Source organism: Falco peregrinus, chromosome 12 (genome assembly GCF_023634155.1).
Source record: "Falco peregrinus isolate bFalPer1 chromosome 12, bFalPer1.pri, whole genome shotgun sequence".
Lineage (NCBI taxonomy): Eukaryota > Metazoa > Chordata > Aves > Falconiformes > Falconidae > Falco > Falco peregrinus.
Genome location: NC_073732.1, coordinates 2,528,854 through 2,544,391, shown reverse-complemented (window position 1 = coordinate 2,544,391; position 15,538 = coordinate 2,528,854). Strand labels below are relative to the sequence as shown.

The 15,538-nt window shown below is 41.3% G+C and overlaps 1 protein-coding gene across 7 annotated transcripts in view; it reads left to right on the top strand.

Annotated features, from left to right (window-relative positions):
- Positions 1-15,538, top strand: part of MAP3K13 (mitogen-activated protein kinase kinase kinase 13) — an 80,019-nt gene that overhangs the window by 33,193 nt on the left and 31,288 nt on the right. The window contains exon 1 of one of the 7 annotated variants that reach the window (XM_027791959.2): positions 3,660-5,552. The exons of the other annotated variants lie outside the window; for them this stretch is intronic. The gene's annotated coding sequence lies outside the window, so the exon portion shown is untranslated. Of the gene's footprint in view, positions 1-3,659; positions 5,553-15,538 lie in introns of those variants that run through there. 7 annotated transcript variants of the gene reach the window in all.

The following is a 15,538-nucleotide window of genomic DNA, read 5'->3' as shown; positions in this document are numbered from 1 at the left end:
CTTAGTTAGCAGCTTCCCCAGGCCCAAGGGTGGTATCTGTGTGCACATTCCACTTCATGTGCCTCCTCTGTGCTTCCTTCCAGCTGACCAGTAAATCTGGGAAGACCATTGTTCGCTTGCTGCATTAACTGCCTTTTTAGCAGCAAGGAAATGGGGCTCTAATGTCTCTTAGGTAGTAGCGTTTTCTACCCTGATAGAGTTCCAGCACTTCTCCTTAGGACTGAGGAGCTGGGCTGCCTTGCTTCACGAAGATAAAAATCTGCAAAGGTAGTGTTTTGAACTTCCCAGCCTCATCAGTACATGTTCTGAATGTTGTAGTGGCATGCCTTCTCCTAAAACTACACAGCCTTTATCGTCATGAGAAGCCTGAAAGGCAGGGCTCATCTGGAATGAGTAGTCTTGCTGGGAAAACCACCCAGAAACTCCTTAAAAAAGAATCCATACCAGGCTCAGGCTTAAACAAGGGAAGACATAACATATTTTGTCCTGTCATTGTCTTTTAGTGCCTTCAGTGTCTCTTTTTTTTTTTTTTTTTATTCCTGGAGTGTTGCTGAAGGTAATACAAGGTTAAAGGAAATAATTGTAGTCTTACGTACTCCTACCCGTCATATCTTGCAGAGCACACGTAGTCAAAAAAACAACTGGCAACTATGGAAGATGGTTTTGCTGCAAGGAGCCACGCTTTGGTAACAGAAGTTGGTAGCACTTTCATTTGAAGACTGTAAGGTGATGGTACAAGTGTCTGTGAGTTTGTTTGGATAGCTTTTGGGTAGATGCTTGACAGTATGGGTAGCTTTCTCTCAAGGGTGTTATCGCATACCTATGAGTTTGTAGCCATCTCCAGCTCTCTGGTTTCATTTTTAAGCAGACCTAGATGTCTTGCGGTGGCTCACTAACGATGGCGTTTTGTGAGCAGACACAGCTCTGCTGTTTCTGATCTGAGAGGGTCTGAGCCTTGTTCCAGGGATAGCCCTGTTGCCTGTGTAGCAGCAACTTGGCCATCAAAATGCACACCTGAGCTTTGTTCTACCCCACAGTCAACCCCCTAATCGGTGTGGGGCTCATCTGGTGGCTACAGGCTCTGGGCTGTGGTGGCTCAGCAGCTGCCGCACGAGCGGCGAGGCAGGAACGGGGTCTGAAATCACTGTGGCTGGCCAGTGTGAGTAGACTCTCTTTCAAAACAGGGCTTGTAATTAGGGCCCCGGAGTCAAATTGCAGCTCACCTGTTCTCATGGCATTGTGCATGTCCTGCTTTTGGGCTTTTTCTCTTTGAGTGACTTTTTTTTTCTCCTTTGGTCATGCTTCTTGGCTCCTAGCTCTTGGTGCTCGTCCTGTTAAATTGCAGTCCGGTTCACCTGCCTTTGCAGGGAGGACTTCTCAAAGTCTCAGATCTGGGGAGGTTCTGGTTAAGAGCCTGAAGATCTCATGGTTTAAGTATGATTCTTTTTTTTTTTTTTTTTTTTTGTTTCCCCCTTCTTTCCTGTCACCCACGCCACTGCTGACGATTAGGACATTCAGAAGAGGAGTGTATGCCTACAGGGTTGGCAGATTTCACAGATTTTTAGAATTTGACAATAAAATGTCCCTCTAGCCATCTCATCTATGCAAATATTTACCTAGACTTTTTCCTGTTAGAGAATCATTTGTGGTTTCACTTCATCTATTTATTCATCTAGATAGAAAGTTTTCACAGTGGAGTCCCTCTTGTACCTCCAAGTGTGTGCTGAGTAGACTTACGAACAGCCTTATTGATGCGTAATTATGAAATTAGCCTTTGAGTCACTTTCATCTCTTTCCTAATTTTCTGCTTGTGTTCGTGGAACATGCCACAAGAAATCTTCGGCATTTGATTTTGTGCTTCTCCATGTGTCGGCTGTCGGCCACTGTCAGAGACAGGACACTGCGTTGAATGGGCCTTTGCTCTGATGCAGCAGAGCCGTCCTTTCCAGTCAAAGTTGGTATTAGCATTTTTGCCCAAGATCAACGTCAAGTTACCAAGGCCTACAAATAGCAAACGTATGCTATTTTTGAATATTGGCATAATATTGTTATTCTCAGTCTTCTGAAATTTTAGTAGTTTTCCAGTGTATTAAAATTGAAGGTCACAGGATTGGAGAACTTGTTAAATGATTATTTGAGGACTGGGCTCAAATTAGTATGATGTACCAGCTTGAAATGTTATGCCTAGCAGATGCTGTATAACATTCCTATTAGTTACTAATTGGCTTCAAAGTACTTAATTTTCTTTTTCAAATGTGGCAAGCAGATATGTTTTAAATGCTTCTAGCTTTCCTTTTTGTATCCGTTACCACCGGTTTTGCCCACTATGTCTCTTAGCAGCCTAGTTGTTCATATATCCTTTCAGAAAGCCTGCTACCTGTGAACTTTTCACTAGCACTTGTATGGCCCCTTAGAAACTTTATTTTCTTCTTAATATCTTATACCCTTGTTGTACTTTGTACATTTCCACCCCCCCCCTCCCCAGTTTTTACATTAATACTGAACTAAACTTCTCCAGAGAATCATGGAATCATGTTTGGGCTTCTGATACTTCAGAGTTCCCTACTTTTGCCAGTGCTTTTGTCTGAATGAGGAGGAAAATAATTTCTTTTTCCAACTGTGATCAACTCACCACTGATGCTTCAAAAGAGCTGTGTGTAATGGACTATTAAAATATGTAATGGGTGGCAACTATCCTGTTTTCTAATGCTGTTATTCGGCTTCTAACATAATCTTGCAAGAGCCATGAGTTTTAGGCCAATTATTGTTTGGGGTTTTTTTTTTTTTTTTTTTCATGATGAGTTAAGGTGGCTATCTTGCATTAAATTCGGGACTTCTGTGTTTGAAAATTTTAACTTGAGCAGTTGAGACACAGATGAAATGGAGTGTTGGTATGCTGAACCAAGTCACCATGGAGAAGAAAATATGAAGTTGTATGTGCAAGCTCTTTTCTTCTGCTGGAGTCTTTCTCGGGTTTTGTTCCAGCTTATTTTCCCCGCTGGCTGTGATTTTTTTTTAAATGTCATTGCAATTAACCCTTGGAAGCCACTGAAAATTATTTTCCTTTCTATTTTTATTCTGGCTTTTTTCATTATATAGCAGTGTTTCTCCTTTTTCCACTTCTTGCATATGGTACTGTGACCCCCCCATTCTAGTTCCTGAATTTATCCCTTTTTTGCTTTAGGGTAAGAGAGGAAATTAGTATTTTTGTTTCTGTTTTGAAAATGCCAGGGAAATCTGGAAACTGTTGTCGTACCATGGTGGTGATGGCAGCTGTAAAGCAGAGTGTTGGGCTCTGAAGGGGAAGGCAGGGAGTTAAGACAGGTCTAAGTACCAAATAATCTGATGCAACTGGCGTTTGAAATAGTGACATGAAATTATTCCTTTGAAGCAGAGATGTCTCTCACCATACCTCCACTCCTGCTTCTCCTTGTGTGTAGTAGTGCTCAGTCTGCCGTGGTTGCATTGCCTGGCTAGAAATCTCATGCCTTGTGTTTTGTGACTTTTAGCTCTTAAAGAATAGGTATTTCTTCAGCAAAAGTTCACTTGTGCTTTCTTGATCTTGAAAGTAAGCAACAAGAAATTTGCATTCATTTTAATTATCTGTGGCCAGCTTTATAAAGCTCAATTCAAAAACAAAAGTTCAAAATCAAAGCTCAGTTTATCGTGGCCACTGTTTAATTCAGTGCATACTAATACTTTCCTACCCTTGCAACTCTTCGGTGGAGTGATAGGATCTAATAGTATGTTGTGTACAACTAAGAGATGAAGATGTGCTGAGAAGCAGATGTAGGAGTCCACTGATTCCCAAACAGTGTCTTTTGGCATAACAGACCTGGAGAAAAGAAGACCTGGATATAATGCCTGTACATTCCTTGCTCCGTGTTGAAGATGAAAAAAACCCCCAAACCTCTACTGTCTTAATACATGCAAAAACCTACCTGTGCCCTTATATGAAGTAATTTTTAGGTAAGTATTGTCTCTGTAGGTGTGGCTGTATTTGTCTCCAGGAAGGGTTTTATATCCTGCCCTTCTCCCTCCACACAAGCTAGTATCAGTGGTACTTAGTTTCTAAACCTAGATCTGCCTTGTTGTTATGGCTTATTTTGGGATGTTAGCTGGTTTCCATAAGGAAGGGTGGGATTCTCTCAGACGTTCTTATAAGACGTGCTCCACCAGAGTAAATTTTGGGACATTCTATTTTGGCATAATTGCTTCCTACTTGCTAGGAAAAGGGGTGGTGAAAATGTGGAAATTCTGGCTCTTAATAATTTGGAGGCTACAAATTGTTCAGAAGGAGTTCTAGACAACAAATTGGTGAACTCTGGTAAACCCTGGGGTGGTGTAATTGCACAGCTTACAGCCTAGGTTCTCCTTCAAACCTTGACCTTAATTCCCGATTATGTTCATCCCTCCACTTCTTCCCTTGTGTTTCAAAGATACAAAAATAAGGCAAAACTTGTGCTCTGCCCCCTTCCAGATCCAAGTTAATTGTAGCTGCTCTTGCATGTGTTCACCAGGACATTGCCATCTATTTAGGCATCCAAAATAACACCCTGTGCCCTTGCATCTGGTATGCAGAATTAAGTCCATTCATTGCCATGGAATTGAAAATGAAATGAAGATGGCTGGGAGGCTGTGATACGTGGATGTTGCGCCCACCATTTGTTACGTAGCCGCAAGCGTGAAACTATGCATGCGCCGATTTTTGTTTCTGAATGTTTCTGACGTTGTGAGCTTGTCTGCCCGCTGTTGGGAATGTGTGATGAGAGCTGAATGCGTGATTTTGTTAGTGCTTCTATTTTTATTTTGTTGGTGCTTTTGCATCACTAATCAAATACAAGCCTCCTATTGTTCTCCCTGCAGCTTCCTTCCAGTACATGCTTATATTTAGTTATTTTAATAATAATACTCCGGGTTTGTAATCCTGAAAGAAGCCGGAGAGATGATAAACTCCTTTTCTGATTACTAAATACATTTGATTCATATAACAGATGGCTGTTATTTGATATGCTGTTGTTATCCAAGCTGTACAGAGGGGCAGAAACTCGCCGGAGCAATGACTTGAAGGCATGAGAGGATGTCCTCGCCCGGTCCTCTCCATGGAATGGCAGCAGTGATGCCATTTTACCCAACAGCTTCACTTCAGAGAGGAACAAATTGTTTTCAGTGTCCTCTCCCTGCCTTGCAGAGGTGGCCCAGGGGCGCGCAGCCCTCCCAGCTGGCGGGCCAGCCTTTCGGGGCTCTTGGGTGCCCAGATTTTGGTGGCAGAAGGCGGCTGCGGTGCCGGCGGGGATTGGCTGCCCCCCGCTCCCCTCTGCCTCTCGTCCTGCGCAGCCCCCGCCAGCGCCGCTGAATCTCGAAACAGCCCGATTTACATCCATTCATGAATCCGTGACGTCAGCACGCTTCTCTGCTTCTTTGCAGCAGGCTGCAGGATTGTGTGGGTGGAATTTCCTTTTATTTTGCAACACTTCCTTTTTTTTTTTTTTTTTGCCTTCCATCTTTTTAAAACAAGAAAATGGAGCATCACATAGGAAATCTCAATCCTTGTAAGTATTTAGATGAAAATGTCTTTTTCTGAAGCGTGTGTGTGTGTGTTTAATGGTCAGTGTTACCCTTTCGCCATTTATTTCAGAAGGACAGATGGATGTTGCATTTGTGATGTGAAAGGGCTGAAAAAATGATGCTGAGAGAAGGGAAGAAGAAATGTGAAACCTTAATTTATCCATCACTGCATATAAATCTGATAGCTGGCCTGCCCTTTTGCTTGTCGGTGTGCTAGACATTTTTCACTTGCAATTTTGCACGTTATCTTCTTGTGCCCCCCTTTTAAAGGGGAAGGGAATGGCAATGGAGAATGGACATATATGGAGTATGCAGGGAATGACATAAGAATTACTAGAGATAGTATGAAGAAGCAGAATTGTATTTTTGCCTTCTAGGCAATTGTATTTTATTTTTTTTTCCTTGTGGGCTAATCAAACAATTCTTCTGTTGTGTTACAGTAATAAATAATACTATTTTTGAGGTGAAGAAGGGGTGTGTTTTTCTTTCTATCTGCTGAGTAGGAATTTGTTTCTTTATTATTGAAAATAGCAGTTTGAGCTGTCTCTGTGGTGCTGAACACATGATTTTTACTCCTCATTTTCCTAATAGATGAGGAAGCTGGGAGTACCGTTGCAGTTAACAATACTGTTCACTGGGGCAAGATCTGTCATATTCTTGCTTACCTGAATGGAGCATGATGTCATGTTTTGTGCCAATTAAATTAGTGGAGCTGCTCTTTATTTTTGGTGGGGGTTTTTTTGGGGGTGGGGGTGGGGGTGTGTGTTTAGGTGCTGCAGTAGCTTAATCATATAAAGCCACATGTCTCTCTTAAGCAAATGAAAAACTGGGTATTTTAAGTTAACCTGGGGAAAGATAGCATACTGATTTTATCAGCAGGCAGTCTGTTGAATAGAAGAAACTGGAGGAACATATTTTGAGGTAGAAGATATAAAAATATTTGAAATAAAAACCAAATAGATACGTGAAATGAGAGAAGGAGATTCGGTTGGTCTGACTCACAAATGTGGGCACTTTTCACAGTAACTGTGTAGCCACAGATATCTTGGGATATCCTAGGATGCAGAGGTTAAAGTTATCATTCATTTAAAAGTTTTTATTACTATCCTTTTTGTTGCATCCCCAAATGTATGCAGGTTTTTGTTCCTAGAGAGAGACAACCCTTTGAACCTCTGTTTCTGTAACAGACTTCAGCTGTGAAAAACAAATAAATCATGGTTTTGACGTAGTGGGGGTTTTGTTTGTTTGTTTTGCTTTAACAACAGTTTTGTTTCCTGTATTTTGAGCCTCCAGCCTGATTCTTTGATCTAGAATGGTCCTATCATTCAGATTTGTCTTTGTCCCCTGCTGCCTGATAGTTAGATTTATAGCTGGCATTCATTTTGACCCCTGTGCCTGGAATTAGCAAGTAACTTCTAGCACAGAATATATGGTAGGGACTCTATCACTTCTCAACTATAAGTGAACTTGTATTTAAAAATATTTGGGTTTTTTTTTTTTTTTTCAGTTGCATTTTTAAACTTCCTCTTTTGTCTCCTATTGTAAAGATTTGATAAGTGGCTTATCTCCAGTGGATCAGAAAATTGAGTAATGATTTATTTGAAAGTCTCTTCATAGGTAAGCTGTTTCACAGTTAGTAGTTATTAAAACATGGTTCTGCTCCAAGCAGTGGCAGGATAAGAAAAGTTTTACAGTATTTCCTGTTTTCTTATGACTAGTTTACAGCAAATGTAAGATGGTGACAGATCAGACTGGAGTTGTTCATAGCTGGTACCCCTTCCAGGCCTTCTGCAGCTGTGTGGAGTGGATGTCAAATAGTAGGACTTCTCAAAATGACAGAGTTTTTAAATAAAGCTTTGATATATAAAAATAAAAAGTCTGGCATCAGTTGTGTGAACAGATTTAAAATCAGCCCGGGTTCCTATTCAGCTGTGGTCCTCGGGGCCAGGGTGGGCAGGGGAAGGGGCCCGAACTTTGCCGTGCATAGAGCAAGCTCTCACCTGTGGTCCTGTGTTTGGAGGAAGACAGCAGCAGGCTTACTGCTTTTACAACTCCCCATGAGTTTCTCAGCCATAACTGAATCAAAATGAGTCAACTGAGGCAAACGTTACCTCTGCATCCTCAGATGAGGCTGAAGCTCTCAGGCATTTGGCACTTCAGCAAGCTCTGGCCAGCTTCTGGGACTTCCCCCCCCCCCCCCCCCCCCCCCCCTTTTTTTTTTTTTATCCCTCTTTGTCAAATGCGTTCTGTGCAGGGGCTTAGGCTTTTGTAGACTGCGGTTTTTATGATATTACGGCAAATCACTCTCATGTCTTGGGGAGGGGGAAGTAAATATTTCACCTAAAACACATACTACTGTGGATTGAATAGCAAGTTGGCAGCTGTGGCAGAAATGCCGAGGCTGGCCGAGAGCAGAAACACTGTGTGTACTTACTCCCACCCCTATAAATACTCAACATGCATTTTGACCTCTGTCCTCTTTCCCTGTTTACAACTTCAACCGAAAAGTCGGTCGTTGGAGTGGGTTCAAAGGCATTAGCAACAGTTGGGTGTAGGCCAGGGCAAAGAATAGATTTTTCTGTGCAAAGTACGTGGGTTTTAGAATCCTTCGGTGAGCCTGTAGTTGTTTGTGCTGTTTCTTCTGGAGCAGTTGCTAGCTTGGTGTGAGAGGTGCTGTGAGGGAAGGAAGGAGAAAGTCCTGGCAGGGTGTGGGTGGGAGGCTGGACTTCTTCCAGCACAGTGGGCTTGAGGAATGGAGGTCTCTGTGTGGACACTTTATTCATTCCCAGGATGTTTGTCCTTTCCTGTTCCCAACCCATTACTTTCTTACCTTCTGGAGGACACCAAAATCAGTAACAGCAGCAGTACAGCTGTGACTTTTCTGCTGAAACACAGAAGATCTAATGTGTTTCATGATTATGTGCCCGAGGAGATTCTCAGATGTTGATTGATCAACTGCAGCCAGAAGGTGATCTAGCAGGGATGAACTGAAGGGCTGAGCTGCTTTGGAAGGTCTCTGCAGAGTTTTAGATGGCACACGTCATGTCAGGCCTCTGGAGGCTCCTCTGCAGTTCTTCAGTCCGTGACTGTGTGTTGTTGTGCTGTCTTGATCGCATTATGATCACGTAAAGCTCTACTGGCCTAAGAATAGGATCACACCTCTCAGATGTTGCTCTAACCCCTTACGCTGTGTCGGTAATACAGGCTTAATAGAGGCTCCGGAGCAAGTTATTGTGTGCTTCTCTGTTGAGGAGTAATCCTCTTTGCTTGTATATGGTGCTTGCTAAATACAACTTGGTACTACTCTCATTTCTCGACTGCGAGGTCTGCCAGCTGGATTTCAAGTGTCCCCTTCCCATCAGGTCAGAATGCACACATTCTGGTACCTAGTGTAGTCAATAGAGGCCAGAGCATCGCATGTACCCCAGTAATTTTTGTACTTTCATGAATAGTTGTTTGGTCACTTTAATACTGGGTATGAAGCATGTAAGCTGTTAGTGCTGAGAAGATTGTGTGTACAGCTTTTTTTGCATGTCAAATGTGCTTTGCAAATACTGAATAATTCATATCTACTACAAAAATAAACACAAGCGTGTGAGTGAATTTACCTGAGACCAGTCTGATGCCTCACATGAATTAAAGTGAGAGTTTGATTCATTCACTGGATTCCTAAAAACAGCGCTTTGATATTGATCTTCATCCTCCAAGATCTTTCAGACATTAATTAATCTTAGTGCTATTCCTTGGAGGAAAATATGATGTTTCAGTTCTGTAAGTGGGGGCAATTACAAGATACTGCTTGCTGGTAGTACTGGAAGATTTTAATGGCTTCATGTGGCAATATCAACAAGGCTGTAAGGCATCTGTGAACTTAATTTTGCAAATTTCCTGGGCTTTGTAGTTGTATAATATTTGAACTTAAATCTTTTAATCTGTTATTGTTATTTAGTATTATAACATGGTCTTTAATGAGACAAGAAAAAAGTGCAGAATTCTGAAGGGTGAGGAGAGAAAAGGAGTAGAGCAGAACCTGAAGACTGTAACTGGGTTTTGAAAGTTGTTTCATACTATGAAGACAGCTGGAAAGATGAAAGAGAAGAGTGTAACTTAAGGTCATTTCTAAATTTTGATCTAAGACAGATTCCAATAGTAATTCAGTAGTATAAAAGGCTAATCAACATTTAGTCTGTCTTTTATACCAGGTAAATGTTTTACAATAGTATCGATGAGCCTGTGATGGCTCATCAATTTTTTTGATGAATCAAATCAATCAAATAGGAGACAATGTCAGCCACGTCAATGGTCAACTGGACATCAGGACATCATATGTGAAACTTCTGGTGTTTAATGTATGCACATAGCTCAAGTAGATGTGGCATTTTAGGGACATGGTTCAGTGGTGGGCTTGGCAGTGCTGGGTTAATGGTCGGACTCGACAATCTTGAAGGTCTTTTCCAACCTAAACGATTCTATGAAACAACCAGAGTGAGGGAAAACAGAAGTTAGCAAATGGGTGTACAAAGTTAAACCAATTTTTGTGAAGTGAAATTCTTGTAACAGGATAGTACAGTATGGATACCCCAACCCCTGCCTACCCCCCAGAGGCAAGTGGCTGATCCTTTCTCCAAAAACCAGGGACCTGAATTCAGAAACACAGAGAAGGGGTGCCTTGCAACAAAAGTGCGTAGAATCAAAATCCTGCAGTGAATATAAGAATCATTATGCAACATCATTTATTTCCTATGGCATCAGATTATGCAATTTCTGAGCAGAAGAATGCAGAGCCCTGGAAGAACACAGTAGCATTTTAGCAGATCCAAAAATACCTTCTGCAGGATAGAGGAAGCATTTATGTATGTAGTGCTGAAAATATGCAGTTATGTAAGCTGCTTATTTCACAAACTGTGCTTTGCAAAGATGGCTAGCAGGTGAAACAGGAATCAATCTGGCTTTCATGGAAATCAGCTGAAGAGGTCTCCTTGAATACAAGGGAGGGTGGATTGGCTCTTTGTCTGCCTTGTTAGCAAAGATGATTTTTTTTTTTTTTTGCTTTGTTTGTTCCTTGTGCTAAAAGATGAAGCGGATGCTTGGTTTCTTTGCCCAAATCAAGCACTTCTCCAACCCCCCACCCCCCATATTTGTGAACTTACGTTCAGGCAGTTCCTAGTTAAATATTTGTCTGATGGTTTTGGAGGCAGAAATCCATTGCTATGCTGAGAGCCAGTACAGATGCACAGGCTTCATGTGGGGTTAAGAGTCAACACAGTTCTTTTAAGGTGAAGTGATGCCTCGGTTATCTACTAAATTTCTTTGGAGGAGTCAAGAGCATGTTAGAAAAGGGGATCTGCTCCATACAATCTGTTGGGATTTTGGCAAGATTACTTACCAGAGACCCTTAAAGAAACTAAACGGCTATAAAATAAAAGGGATGACAGTCTCACACAGAAATGGTTGGTTAAATGATACAAAAGAAGAGTAGGGATAAAGAGACAGCAATATTGGAATGTTTTTCTCTAAAAGGAGCTCTCATATGGCTTGGCTTTGGAGATTGCAGTGATCATACTCTTTCCACCTTTTCTTTCCTTATCCAGTTCTTTTAGGAGTATTCTGAGGCAAGAGCATTTGTGCTGAGACTACAGAAGCAAGGTTTTCAGGACAATAAACACATAAACCAGTTGCAGAGAGTACTGGAAGGCTCTTGTGAACTTGCATGATAAAATGTCAGTCAAATTTAGTGTTGCTTAAACAGAATTTAATGTTAACCTCCTGTACATAGGAATAAGGCTCTGACCTAGCTTTTACTGCTCAAGAATGAGATCTTAAGGTTGTAAGAGACCCATGGAAGTTAGCTCAGCATCCTGAAGCATGCTTAGACACTGGATAGCATTAGAGGAATAGTTACGAAAGCAACCGAGAGCAAAAATGGTCATTACGCCTTTGTACATTTCTGTGGTGTACCCACAGTAGGGATTCTGTCTATGGTCTTGCTCCCTCAACTCTAAGGTGATAGAGGAGAAATCAAAAAGATGTAGGGAGCTGATCAAAGATACAGTGCAGCTTTCATTTGATGAATGAAAAGGTAGAGTGGGAATTTTTAGACTTGAAAAAAGATGTTGAAGTGGAGGATGAGATAGTTCATAAAATCACAGCTGGCATTAAGATGATAAATAGGGTTCAGATGTCACTGAAACGGTGAATGCCTGGTGGTTTGAAGAAAGGAATTAGATGAGAGATGCAAAGTGAAGAATAGTTGGTGTTACCTTAAGCAACATACAGTTACGCTACAAAACCGTGCACACAGCATAGTGGTTGCCAAAGTGCTCTGGTTAAAAAAAATTCTTTGATGCATTTGCACAGGAAAAATACTTTGTGGGCTACCAAATAGACAAACCACCAGTGTGCTGCTGATGGAGAAGGTCAGTGAGCTGCAGATCACGGGGAACTGGGTGGCACTGCACTGGCAAGGTTTCGCTGCCTGCAGGTCCTTTTCTTGGGTTTGGAGGCAGCAAATGGGGATAGATGAACCTCTTGTTCTGGTGTGGTGTGGTTTCTTCTTTTGCTCTAGTCTAGGTGCCACTTATTTCTACTCTGGCAGGCTTAGTTGGAATATATAAGGTGCACAGCAAACCTCCAGCTGGCTCTGTGCATAGAGCTTGAATTCAGCCATTATGAATATTTCTTGGCTGGTATTCCGTACTATTTTTGTCATTGTCAGGAAGGGTTCAGACCAGAAAGCCAGACAGAGTTCTCTTTCTCACTGATACAGTGACAGACAAAAGTATATTACAACTGTAAAATCACTCTTGCCAAAAATTATGCATCCCTGTTTTAGGGTAGACTGAATATATAGAATAAAGGCTAACTTAACTCAGCAGACACATGAGTTCAAGCTTCTGTTGTGGTAATGTGGACATAGCTGTATACAACAGTTACATGTCTGTGGTCTCACGTGCTTAATGCCCATGGCTGTGTTAAAATATTCTGTTAACACTTTAGAATCATGTTAATAGTTGTAAACCTTAAGCAATTGCTACTCCATAGCTCAGGTGTGGTGTCTGCAAAAGTTAGTTGTCTTATGTTGAGGTGGCATCCAAGTATTTGCTGGAGAAAGGAATTAAAAGTATATATTCCAGTCAGTGTTCTGCGGGAGGTACAGAAGTAGTGTAGTATTTACCTGACAAACAGAAAGAACAGGGTAAAGCACAAAAAGGCCAATGTTACAACATGGCAGTTTTCCCAGATGAATCTACTGTTTTCTTGTAGAGTAAGTCAGGGTACACACATAAATGTGTTCAGAGCTGTTGCAGTGACAGCCAGAAAATCTCAGGTGGGTCAGATGAAGAATTTTAAACTTTTATCAGAAATTCATTACTTTTTGGCAATGTTGTTATTGTAACATTTAAAAATAAGGGTGGGTTGTGGCTGAGCATGCATGCAGGTATGAGATGGGATGTATGTTGTGATGTGGAAGAAACATGCTTCCTTGAAGGAGCAGTTTGTCTTGAGAAAGAGATTGATCGATTGCTGAAAAATCCCTAAGCTTTTGCCTTGGGCTACTCCATAGTTAGCTTAAGGAGCTTCCCATACACAGACTAGACTGCACCCAGTGAATGTGGGCTAGCTTAATAGTGTCATTCCTTTTTTAGAAACCTAACAGGATAGAGTTGGTTTGTTGTTTGTTTGGGGTTTTTTCTCCTAAAGAAGGGAAAGAAAGGCAGAGCAATTCTGGGTGAAGCTACCGAATATGTTCATTTGCAATTCCTTCCTCTGGATAACGTGACTTCAAAAAAACCCCACACCCCAAAAGAAAACCCTTGAAAACAGAGGTTGCGTTTTGATGATGTGTAACTCATTCTCTATTAATGGATCTGCTGCTACAGTTTGTGTTTAAAACAACCATGCAAAACACAAGCATATATTCCAAGTAATCTAAAACCATAGGTGCAGCGTAAGAGGCGTATCTGATCTACTCATACAACATTTTCCTTACCAGGAGACCAGGAAAAGAGAAAGTTTGTTGGAATCCTATATAATAAAATCATGTGATTTCCAAGCCCAGAGGTCAGAAGCGACAGCCAAAGCTCTGGTACTTGGCAAATCAGCAACTCTTGGTGCTTTCCTGTGCTGAAGTTGTACAGTGGAAGGTCAAGAGATGGGAGAGGACTGTGTATCAACCTGTTGTAAAAATTCTGTGTAGAAACTGAGAGAGAATCACAGGGGGCAGGAGGACTCATCTGCAAGATACATGTAGCAAGGTAACTGTACTTTGTAAGCATTATTTTTGCATTTTTGTTACATTCTAGAACATTGTCCCAAGTACTGTCCCAAGCCAGGAGTATCGCGCTAGTCTTGAGATGTTACACACATAAATTGCAGTTGCATTATCAGCATGGAAATGTGTAGTTACCTTGCTGTACCTAATGTAGCCAGAAGGAAGTTACACCGAGTACCAGGAAAAAGCAAGGGAACCCCAGGGCTTGAACGTAAGGAGTGATAGGGACAGGAATCTTTTCTGTCCTTGATATTTGCCATGTATCAGCTGGCTAATTTCTGCCAGCTGCTCTTTTTCAGCCCTTAAATGTGGATCAGGCAGTTGCTTTTATTCTCTTTGTATGTTGGAAGTGCAAGCGCAGAATATGCTTGACAGGGTGATACAGGAAATAGTGCTTCAAGGAAATTATCTTAATATTACTAGACATTTGTGCTGTTAGGAAGCTGAGTGACAACTGCTTTGTACTTACGCAGTCTTTACAGCATACTAACATTTTGTTTGTGTGCTGCTCTGGAGTTGTGATTTGCTACTCTATTTTTAGCACAGCTCTTTAATGAAGAAACTTCATTATGGTCTAAGCAAGGCATGTGTTTAACTCTGCCATGTCTTCAAACCTGACCGTTGCTTTGACACTCATAAATATTGGACTTTAGGCAGCCACGTGCTTTGGTTGCTCTGCGTGTGTGTGAGAACACTTACTAGATGGATGTTTCCAGGAGCAGGCAGAGTATCGGGCAACGTGAGAGCATGCCTTGTGATAACTGATTCACCGCTCTGGTGCTGATTTGGGTAAACTGTCACTTTTCTGATAGTTACAAACTGCAGTTCGGGCTGTCTGATGTGTTGAGGTACAGTCTCACTCTTCCCGTACGAGGTGTACTTTGTGCTTCTTTTGTCTGGGCACGGTAGGATTTTGCCTGGAAAAATGCTTTCCCTGGAAATGGAATCATTTACCAGAAATTGTGATTGTACAAAATTACACCGAGCTTCAAATTTCCTCATCGACGTAAAATAAATTTGTTAGCTGCAGAGTGCATGAACTCATCAAAATAGTTCAGATCAGAGGGTCTGCTTTGAAGTCTGCTTTTGCAGCAGCACTTGGTGAAATCTGAGTATCATAAATATGCACAAATTCCTCCTACACACACAGAGCTTTTCAGCTTTTGACTTTAAGGCTATACAGCAGAAGCATCACTAAGAGAGAAGCAGAATGCTACTTGACTGTGCTCTTCACTGTAAAAGTTAAGGAGGCACATACAGATCATAAACATCCCAAGTGGCAAGCAGTCTATATTTAATGAAACTTAAAAACTTTTAAGAAAATGTTTTTCTTTGCATTGAATGAAACTTAAGATTTCTTTTATTGGGAAGAGTTCAACATGAACAATCTCAGCCATATCTTTGGTACTCTAACCAAAAGAATAGGGGAGGCATGATGATAAAGCTTGAAAAATGCTCTTCATCCCATATTTGAAGAGATTGTAAGGTCAAAGACAACCTAATTTGCCTTGTGTTAAATCAAATTTTGCTAAGGTAAGAGGTTGCATGTTGAAGAATTTACTGTAATAGAATTAAAAAAATTAATTTCTCCAACAAGTCAGCATTGATGCGTCGTGGCAGAAACTGTGTTCTGCCCCCCACCAATGTATCTGAGCTGCTTTACTTTAAGTTGACTTGATACAAAGTTGTTTTAAAATA